Below are 10,402 nucleotides of genomic sequence, written 5' to 3'. Positions count from 1 at the left end.
CAAGCAGAGAGAGTCAATTATCATATGGTTTCACTTATTTGTGGAGCATAACAACATGGAGGACATGGGGAGTTAGGAGAAGGGAGTTGGGGGAAATTGGAAGGGGAGGTGAACAATGAGAGACTATGGACTCTGAAAAACAATCTGAAGGGTTTGAAGAGGTGGGGGGGTGGGAGTTTGGGGGAACCAGGTGGTGGGTATTAGAGAGGGCAAGGACTGCATGGAGCACTGGGTGTGGTACAAAAACAATGAATACTGTTATGCTGAAAATAAATTTAAAAAAAAATTAAAAAAAAGAATGAAATAACAACTTTAAAGTCAATCAATAAATAAGTTTTGGAAGAAAATGATAGCATCTCAATTCAAGCCTAGTAATTTAAAAAAGAGTTCATGGGGCGCCTGGGTGGCTCAGTGGGTTAAGCCGCTGCCTTCGGCTCAGGTCATGATCTCAGGGTCCTGGGATCGAGTCCCACATCGGGCTCTCTGCTCGGCAGGAAGCCTGCTTCCTCCTCTCTCTCTCTCTGCCTGCCTCTCTGTCTACTTGTGATCTCTCTCTGTCAAATAAATAAAAAATAAAAAAATAAAAAAAAAATAAAAAAGAGTTCAGAACCTTCTTGTAGCCCATAGACTAATAGCCTCTTCTGTGAAACAGTTCATCATTAGTGAGCACGTAAAGGGTAGACATGGAAGGGCAGAGGTGCTTGGCTGATGCCAAATGTTTGATTCATTGCTTAGCACTTGGAGGATTCCAGAGAAGCTCTGCTGTACTAATTTGCATTCAATAAACTAAAGGAGAGTTGTCCTCCTAAGGAAACCCAGCCACAAAGCTAAATTTTCACAAAGTGTTGGTGCTTACGGTTGTTGGTTGGAGATCTGATTTCCAGAGAGGGCCATACCTGTGACCGGCTACATTAGTTCATCTGGTTCAATGTCAATAAACATGTATTTCATGCCTAGTCTATATCAAGCACTGCCCTTGGAATGAGGACATAGAGGTGAACAATTAGACACATGCTTGATTCTGAGGGATTCATGGTCTAGTGAGAGATGGCTACGGGATACCCTAGCAGACAAATGAATAATATAATTTCAGATTCCAAGAGTCATCTCGAGGGGATTACAAACAACAGAATGATAGAGAGTGATTGGGGAATGAGGATAAGGAATCATTTAAATAGGGTTTTCTAAGAGGGCTGTTCTAAGGAGACGACTTCTGAGCAAGTGCACATGCGGATGTCATCTCAGAATTTGCTTTCTCCAACTTAACCAAGGGCAGCCAGATCCTCACCAGAGGTTGTGCTCTGCTGGTCTTGCATCAGCTGAGGCCGGGGATTTTTGTTCTTTGTAGCACTGGTCCTTATTTGCTGAAACCTGGCTGCTGGCCTTCTGGGACCGGGGCCATTTAGAGACTCCTTCAATCCGAATCTGTCTTCTCCGTGGCCCCAGTAAAGTCTTAGTTTCATGAATTCCTTGGTCAAGGATGAGAGTCATCCATCCCTTCTATCTGACTTTGTCAAAGGTTAACACTAATGATCAAACTATCAATTAATTAATAGCAATCAGATGATTTATGAACACCAAGTAACAAGAAAAGTACTAAATATGGCTTAGTATTCCATAATTTTCTCTGAACTGTTCTATATAATGCAGACATGTAGAAAATTTCCTACCATCACAATTTCAGCTTAGGGGCGCCTGGGTGACTCAGACAGTTAAGCGTCTGCCATCAGCTGGGGTCATGATCCCAGAGTCCTGGAATTGAGTCCTGCGTTGGGCTCCCTGCTCAGCGGGGAGCCTGCTTCTCCCTCTATCTGCCGTTCCCATTGCTTGTGTCAAATAAGCAAATAAAATCAAATAAAATCTTAAATAAAGAAAAAGATTTTAGCTTGGTTGAGAAGTCAAGATATGTACATATGAAACAGTGAACAGTGAAAGTATTACATCTGTGGTAATGACCATATATTCTGTAAAATGTTAGAAGGAAACACATTTTTATTGAGTTTTTATTGCATGTTACACATTATGCAAGTTTATCCTTTAATCCTGCAACTACCCTACAGAATTTGTATTTTAATCCTTATTTTATAGATGGGGAAATAGAAACTCATAGAGATTAGCAATGTGCACAAAATCACAGAGCTTGTAAGTAACAAAGACAGGGCTCCATCCCAGGTTTTTCTACTATTACGTTTTTCTAAAAATGAGATTCAAAGGGACTATAAGAAAGAGAAGTGTTCATGGAGGAGGGCGAATTTGAATTGTTGTTTGGAGAACTAGAAACCACACGTACACTGAAGAGAGAGGTTTTTGGGTGTGAGTGTGGGAAGCAGCACAGTTAAGACAAGTATTTTCTCTATGGGACAATGAGTTATGGCAGTGGGCAGAGGGGAGAGGATGTTCACTTTCTTAAGTCAAATCTCAAATCTCTTAAGTCAATTGTTCTCCCTGCTACACTGGGTACCATGACTCTGGATTTCCTTTCCTTATGTGAAATGTCCTAGTTCTGTAACTTGGGCAATTCAGGATTTCCTCCAGTGTCTCAGTGGGAGCCTTCATCCTGGAAAGGGCCAGGGAGGTGATGGAGGAGTTGAGCTCCGTCTCCCAAACCCACCGGGTCCCCTAGGCACAGGCTTACTGCCATGGTCCCTGTGTCAAGCTCAGCATAGGGATCCTTGCTTCTCTAGCCAGGCGTGCAGTGCCACGTGGGACTGTGAAAGGGGATCTTGCTGTTTAAGGCTGAGAAAACATTCATCATGTTTTCCTTCTTAGCTCATTTTACTGCTCATAGCACTCATCTTTTATGGGCCAGCCTAACGGCATTTCCCACTTCAGATGATTCCTACTCACACTTCCTGCTTTTATTAGACTTTATTGCGGGCCCTGCAGAGGCATAGAAAACCAAAAAGGTTTTGAATCCTTTTTGGTATTTTCACCCAGTGAAGCTGAAGCGGACAAAGGGGTCTGCCAAGGACAGCCAGGTCAACCCTCCTGCAGTTCTCATTCTAGAAGTTTCTGGGCTCCATGAAGAGGATTTGTGGAGTTTTCCCTTCCTTCCACACTGCATATCCTCCCTCTGCCCATGGGCAGGGAAAGCCCCTCCTAAGTTGTCTCTGGATGATGTAACTGATAAACCCTCAAACAGGAACACGTTATTGTTAATTTCTCACTCATCTTGCAATTCAACCCACACTTCCCGGTTGAGTTGCTCTCTTCCTAGCAGCGATCCCAGGAACCAGGCTCCTTTTAGGCTCTGCTATCTTCAACACATACGTTTGGTGCCTCTCCTATCCGGTAGCAGATGGAGAAAGAGTAGAAACTTGAACTTGGTAGATAAATCAGGCCTGGAACTGGTTACATGACTTCCTCCTGATTGTGTAGTTTGAACTCCAATGGCCACACCTATCTGCGAGAGAAGCTGGGAAATACACAGTCCAGGTGATTGCTCAGGAAGAGGAGACAGATTCAGTACGCATCAGAGAGTCCCTGCAAACCCCGGACTTCAATTATTTTCTAAGATCCATTTTTCCTATAAACCTAGCTGGTAAAAAGGTAAGGCTAACTCCCAGTCCCAGCTTCTCGAATGTTTGGCAAAACTATCTGGAGAAACTGACTTTACCGCACTAGAGGTCAGTTCATCAGTAAGATGTATCTTTCAGTAGGAGTTCCTTCTTATTCTCCTAAAACATCTTGCAGATTTAACTATGAAACAAAAAATGTTTGTCAAGTGCTTATTGCATGCCAGAAATATTATTATTATTATTATTATGCCCATATCATAGGTGAAAGAAAAATTACAAAGGTCATCAATCTTGTGCAAGGACACACTCAGGCAGTCCCATTCAGAGTTTGCACTATTTATTAATATAAGTTAGTTAAATATAGCTGGCTTTTTGTTTTTATATTTATTTACTTGGGCAAAATGCCGAGAATGCTAGTGGTAAGTCATGTTCCCTGCCCTTAGAAAGCTTACAGTATGGAAGGAATCAGTTCTCATTGGGTTTCATCCAGAAAGATCATAAGCATGACACCGTACTGTTAAGTGCCTAACAATTACCTTTTTAAACATTGTAATATAGGTGCCCAACAGTAAGTTTCTGGTTGCTATTTTCCAAAGACATTCATCTCCAAACATATCACCAGTTACACAACCAAATAAAGGCCACCCTGCCCATGAAGGTCCGTTTTAGAAAAGCCCACTTGAGTGACCCTACATTTCCCATTCTCTAATTCCTGATCTTATGTTTTAAATTCACCAATCAAGAGTGAACCTGAGAAACCTAGGCACCCCACCTGTAGCCTCAGCAAGCCAGAGCCCCAGGTCAGGTCCATGTCTCTTGTGACCTCATTGTGTGGCTCTGGGAATGCCATGTCCTCTCTAGGACCTGTGAAAAACCTTGTTTTTTCAAAGTTCCTTGATGATTGTTTCTGAAGTGTACCTTGCAATCATAGTAAGAACCACGAGGGCTGGTCCAGCCACAAAAGTGGCTCCAGTCAATCAGGGAGTTGTCTGTGGGGGGTTGCCAAGAGTAGTAGGGGCTCAGGTGAGTGCCCCAGTCATTCCTAGCATCACTCAATGGGCTGAGGCCAAGGCAAAGTGAACATGGTTATATGAGCCATCTCTCTAGAGTGTCAGGATCACATTCTACTCAGTTTGTAGATGTGCAGGTCTTCGTATGACACTTTCTACCTCCAAGTAGGAGCATGGGATGCCCAATGATGTAATGTTCTGTGCATTCCCCAAAGACCCAGTAAAACCTTCCCATCTGGCTTCCAAACTAGGTTTTTGGAACTATGCTTTGTTTAACCCTGTGACAGTGCCAGATTTTGGCCTCAAAATGCTGCTGGTGATGCTCCACAGGAAGGACGTTCACAAAGCGAAACAACCAGTACCACAAGCCAACAAACATCTCATGTCCCTTCGCCAATCAGTATTCTTTGCAGAAGAGAACTAGTTTAGCAATCCCATCATCCAGAAGTGATTCCCAGAAACACCTAGGCAAATGGTCACGGGTTCCATATTCCATTATCAGGCTATGCTGGTCTGCAGAGGACTTAATGTTTCATCAGTAAAGTCTTTTTCTTAAATGTTGGTTGGGTTTCTTTGTGATGTGTGCTTACATATGTCTTCACATTAAGCTTTCCACGCCCCACCCTAACTTGGGCTCATTCTCCTGAAAAGTGGCCAGGACAAGGCTCCTTTAACCATTCAGAATTAGAGGAGATTGCAACTGTAATAAAATTATTAGGGCAAAAGTCAGAGGATTCAGAATTGGAAAGACTCATTTGTATACTCAAAGCATCAGGATATAAGACTCCTTGAGACTTAAACACTCAGTGACATCCTTTACTATGTAGCTGAACAGAGATATCCTCATGCGAACTTAAGGTGTTGAGGTTGGCAAAGATTATCTCTGGGGCTTCCAGTCTGTATGTAAGACAGGAGCATGCTGGTGGTAATGTGGCTGGAAAGTTGATACAGAGGGTTAGGGGTCCATAAGTCATATCAGACATTTTGGTTTGATAATGTCTATGAAGATCAGCAGAGCCTTTGGGGAAGATTTAAGGAAGATACTGTCAGAGAATATTGAACTATAGACCAAACTAAAGGATAGTCCAGAGCAGCTGCTAAAGTACTTGTCTCTTACAAGGTGAAAGCATGGGGAACTTCAGCCATCTCCCTCAACATGGCCCTCCACAAGACCTGGTAAATCAAATTACCCTTTGAGAGTTAAACAAATTAGTTTTCCTGTCGTGACAACTTCAGTTGGGTGTGTGTCCTTCTATTTGAATGTCAGCACAAGCCATACTTAATATATCATGACAAAGTAATATTGACAACAAAATGAGTTTCCGAAGTAGAATTAATTTGCAGGCCTGGAAATGACATTCACACAAATTCATTCAGTCAAACCTTTGACAAGGGCTCATCAACATGGACAACTCTATTGTGCAGGACATAGTGTTAGTTGTTTGTAATGTATAGATAAATAAGAGCTAGTCCATACAATTTCGGAGCTCACAGCCCAGCATGCAGACAGACCATAAACAGAAACAATTATTGTCGTGAGGAAATGCTATTAGAGAGATGAATATGGATGCTACAGGGACACAGAAGAGAAGCAGCTGGGTCAATCCAGAGTTCAAGGAAGACTTCTTGGAGATGACAACAGATGGTTAAAAGTAAGACTGCTTACCACAGACATAGGATAAGTGGAGGACCAATGACTGTAATCAGGGTGACCTAAAGCAATGTTATAAGGAATCACAGGTGCCCAGCGCTGCATGATGCAGTATATGTGTAGAAGTTTGGGAAATTTTGTATCAGAGGAAATGGCTCTGGAATGGCAGAAAGTAACAACACATGGCCCAAGATTTGGAGTCCAAGGGAGTAGGCACCACTGGATATGTGGAAGCTCAGTTTGAAAAAAAGCTCTGGGAAGCTCAAAGAGCTACAAGAGGCAGCTCAAAGAGCTACAGGTAGGGCATACATCCTCTTACCATATCCTTTTTACCCATAATTATTCGAGAAAAAATTGTATGAACCAAAGAAGAACTTCAGCCCTTCTTGCAAATCTGGAGAGCAATACCACGTCATCTTCACACCACAAACCTGGTGACGTGAATGTGTGCAGACACTTAACCCACCATAGAAAAGCCAAGCACAGAGTGAAAAGGTCACTTGTAGGAAGGTGTGAGATATGTGGGGAAGGCCAAATCATAGGAGAGTTACCCATGCAACGGCCAAGTCAAGCAAGATTCAACAGGGGCTGTCTTGCCTGGTCAGGCATTTCATAAGCCCACACTCAAGAGTCTTAGCAGGACCCAGAGATCCAAAATTATGAGTTATTTAACTTGGCCTCTAGCATGACTAACTCTTTTGTGACTTGGCTATTCTTGGGGATGTCACACCTTGATTCTGGTGCACTTTACTGAAGAATATTTTTCTAGGTGCATTTTATACTTTCAATGACATAGTCCTTTCTGTTTAGGGAAATAATTAAAGAAGAACCAGCAGTAGGGGATTTATTCATTCCAGCTCATTATCTTGGAAAATGCTGCTTTGCAAGAGTTGTACTGTAGGAGTATGAGCTTTAATGGGACCTGTTGGTGCACACAAAACCATTCTTTTTTTCCCATTGCATTAAGCCCTATATCTGATCGGAAGTAGGAGACATTAAGGAGGACGTGGAAGGGCGGTAGACTAACACTTAGACTTAACTGAGGTGTGACAAATTTGTTTTCAGCTCTCCTCAGTGGCCACCTCAAGAAACTGAGGATAGAATTTATAGAAGTTTTAAGCCTGAGACCTATCATCAGCTCCAAGGGAGTGCAGATTTCACAGACTGTCCAAGCACAAAATGGAGTGCTGCTGTGATTAGAGGAGAACAGGAAGCTGGCCTGAAGACAAGATCTAGAAATCTGGAACACTGAGAAATGAACAGAGTCTCTTATAGAGCCCGGAGGTGGTGACTCTCCAGGAGTCTAGTCTTCTAACTCAGTTTTATAGGTCAGAAGATGACAGAATGAAATGCACTCTTTTTTGATTTTCATTGACTCCCCCCTCCTGGAAGCAGAGATTTTATTAGCATGTTTTGCTTCTAAAGAAGCTATAGTCTTTGGGCCATAGCCATTTTTTTTTTCTTTTTCTTTTCTTTTCCTGCTACACGGAAGACAACACTCAGGGAACATATCCTAGGCATATTTTTAAAAGGCCTGGATTTGAGCCTTTGGTTCTGTCATTTAGTGGCTGTAAAATGGAGATCATAATCTATGTCCTGTTATTAGAGATAATATAATAAAAAACCCTTCTCTCAGTGAGGGCTGTATAACAGGCACTTGGTATATACTAGTTGTGCTGGTGTTTTTCCATCTGTCTTCCTGATAGAAAATAACAGGATAGCAATCTCTGTTTCAAGAAAGACGTGATGAGGGGTCCCTGGGTGGCTCAGTGGGTTAAAGCCTCTGCCTTTGGCTCAGGTCATGATCCCAGGGTCCTGGGATCGAGCCCCGCATCAGGCTCTCCGCTCAGCAGGAAGCCTGCTTCTCTTTCTCTCTCTCTTTGCCTGCCTCTCTGCCTACTTGTGGTCGCTGTCTGTCAAATAAATAAATAAATAAATAATCTTTAACCAAAAAAAAAAAAAAAAAAGAAAGATGTGATTAGAGGAGAATGACTGATTCATCAAGGCTGATTTGGGGGATGTTGAACCAACGTCAGACTGCAGTTGGTGGAAGCACCTTCCTCATCAACAGTACTACTTTGATGTGTCACTGGGTCATTCACGAGAATGAGCATGGTGTGAATGTGCTGGAAAGGCCACAGACTCAAGTCCTATTCCTGCCACAGGTCAGCTGTATGACAGTCTTCAGGCCTTTCTGGGTGTTGTTTTCCTGACTTAAAAATAGAGATGTGACAAGAGGTGGTATTTAGGGTCTCTGCCATCTCTGATGCTCCATGAAACATAGATGGGTCTTGTCTATGATTTTTGGTCCATCTTTGCAATAGATTATGTTTAAATAAGTAGTTGAAAAGCAAGATCAGCAATAAGCTGATAGATTTCACTTGTGTAGAAAGTCAGACTTGAGAACTCCAGGTATCTCCTCTTCACCAAGCACTTCTCAACGCTTCTTGATGAATTTTGACTGAAATATCTTTTCTTCTTTACAAAGAAGACACTTACTTTTAAGCATTTAGTAGTGAAGATTCCTGGGTTTAGGGCCAGCATCCAGTTCCCTCCCTTGCTGGCACTGAACTTCCCGAACCTCAGTTTCCCTTCTCTGTGAAATAGGAGTAATGATGGCTCTTTTATGTATGAAATGGGAAGGACTTGATTACTTGGGTGTGAGTAGTGTTTATAATATAGATAGGTAGGTAGGTAAATAGATAATAGATGGATAGATGATAAATAGGCTCTCATAGTAAGTAATATTTGAGTATAGGAGGAGGTTTTCTTTTATATTCTTGATGGCACATAGCACAGTACTGGAGTCATAGGTGCTATATTAATTATGAACTGACTTCATGAGAATTAAATATTTTCTTTACATATTCCCCTTTTTAATTTGCAAAATTATTCTTGCTTGCTGTAACAAAGCAAATGCAACAGCATTTTCAATAATTCATTCTTTCCTGGCCTATCATTGTTAATTGTTTGGTATATATCTTTCTAGATTCTTTTCCTAAGACTCTTCAGCTCACACACTCATATGTCCTCTCTTATCTACACATGCGTTCACTTGGTTTTTAGTTCTTTCATTTTTTTATTAAAAAAATTTTTTATTAACATATAATGTATTATTTGCCCCAGGGTACAAGTCTGTGAATCACCAGGTTTACTATTTCACAGCACCCACCATAGCACATACCCTTTCCAATGTCCATAACCCAACCACCCTCTCCAAACCTCCATCCCACCAGCAACTCTCAGTCTGTTTTGTGAGATTAAGAGTCTCTTATGGTTTGTCTCCCTCCCGAGCCCATCTTGTTTAATTTTTTCCTTCCCTACCCCTCAAATTCCCAACTTTGCCTCTCAAATTCCTCATATCAGGGAGATCATATGATAATTGTATTTCTCTGAATCATTTTGCTTAGCATAATACCCTCTAGTTCCATCCACAGAGTCACAAATGGCAAGATTTAATTTCTTTTGATGGCTGCATAGTATTTCATTGTATATATATACACCACATCTTCTTTATCCATTCATCTGTTGATGAACATCTAGGTTCTTTCCATAGTTTGGCTATTCTGGACACTGCTGCTATAAACATTCGGGTGCATGTGCCCCTTCGGATCACTACATTTGTATCTTTAGGGTAAATATCCAGTAGTATCATTACTGGGACATAGGGTAGCTCTATTTTCAACTTTTTGAGGAACCCACATACTGTTTTCCAGAGTGGCTGCACAAGCTTGCATTCCCACCAAAAATGTGGGAGGTTTCCCCTTTCTCCGCATTCTCGCCAACATCTGTCATTTCCTGACTGGTTAATTTTAGCCATTCTGACTGGTGTGAGGTGGTATCTCACTGTGGTTTTGATTTGTGTTTTCCTGATACAGAGTTAAGTTGAATGCTTTCTCATGTGTCTTTTGGCCATGTGGATGTCTTCTTTGCAGAAATGTCTGTTCCTATCTTCTGCCCATATCTTGATTGGATTATTTCTTTTTTAGGTGTTGAGTTTGATAAGTTTGTTACAGATTTTGGATACTAGCCCTTTACCTGATACACCATATGCAAATATCTTCTCCCAATCTGTCAGTTGTCTTTTGGTTTTGTTGACTGTTTCCTTTGCTTTGCAAAAGCTTTTGATCTTGATGAAGTCCCGATAGTTCATTTTTGCCCTTGCTTCCCTTGCCTTTGGCAATGTTTCTTGGGAAGAAGTTGCTGCGGCTGAGGTCAAAGAC

The sequence above is a fragment of the Enhydra lutris genome, unplaced genomic scaffold (genome assembly GCF_002288905.1).
Source record: "Enhydra lutris kenyoni isolate GAN:26980312 unplaced genomic scaffold, ASM228890v2 scaffoldscaffold9, whole genome shotgun sequence".
In the NCBI taxonomy this organism is placed as follows: Eukaryota; Metazoa; Chordata; class Mammalia; order Carnivora; family Mustelidae; genus Enhydra; species Enhydra lutris.
Note: the sequence above shows the minus strand (reverse complement) of the source record.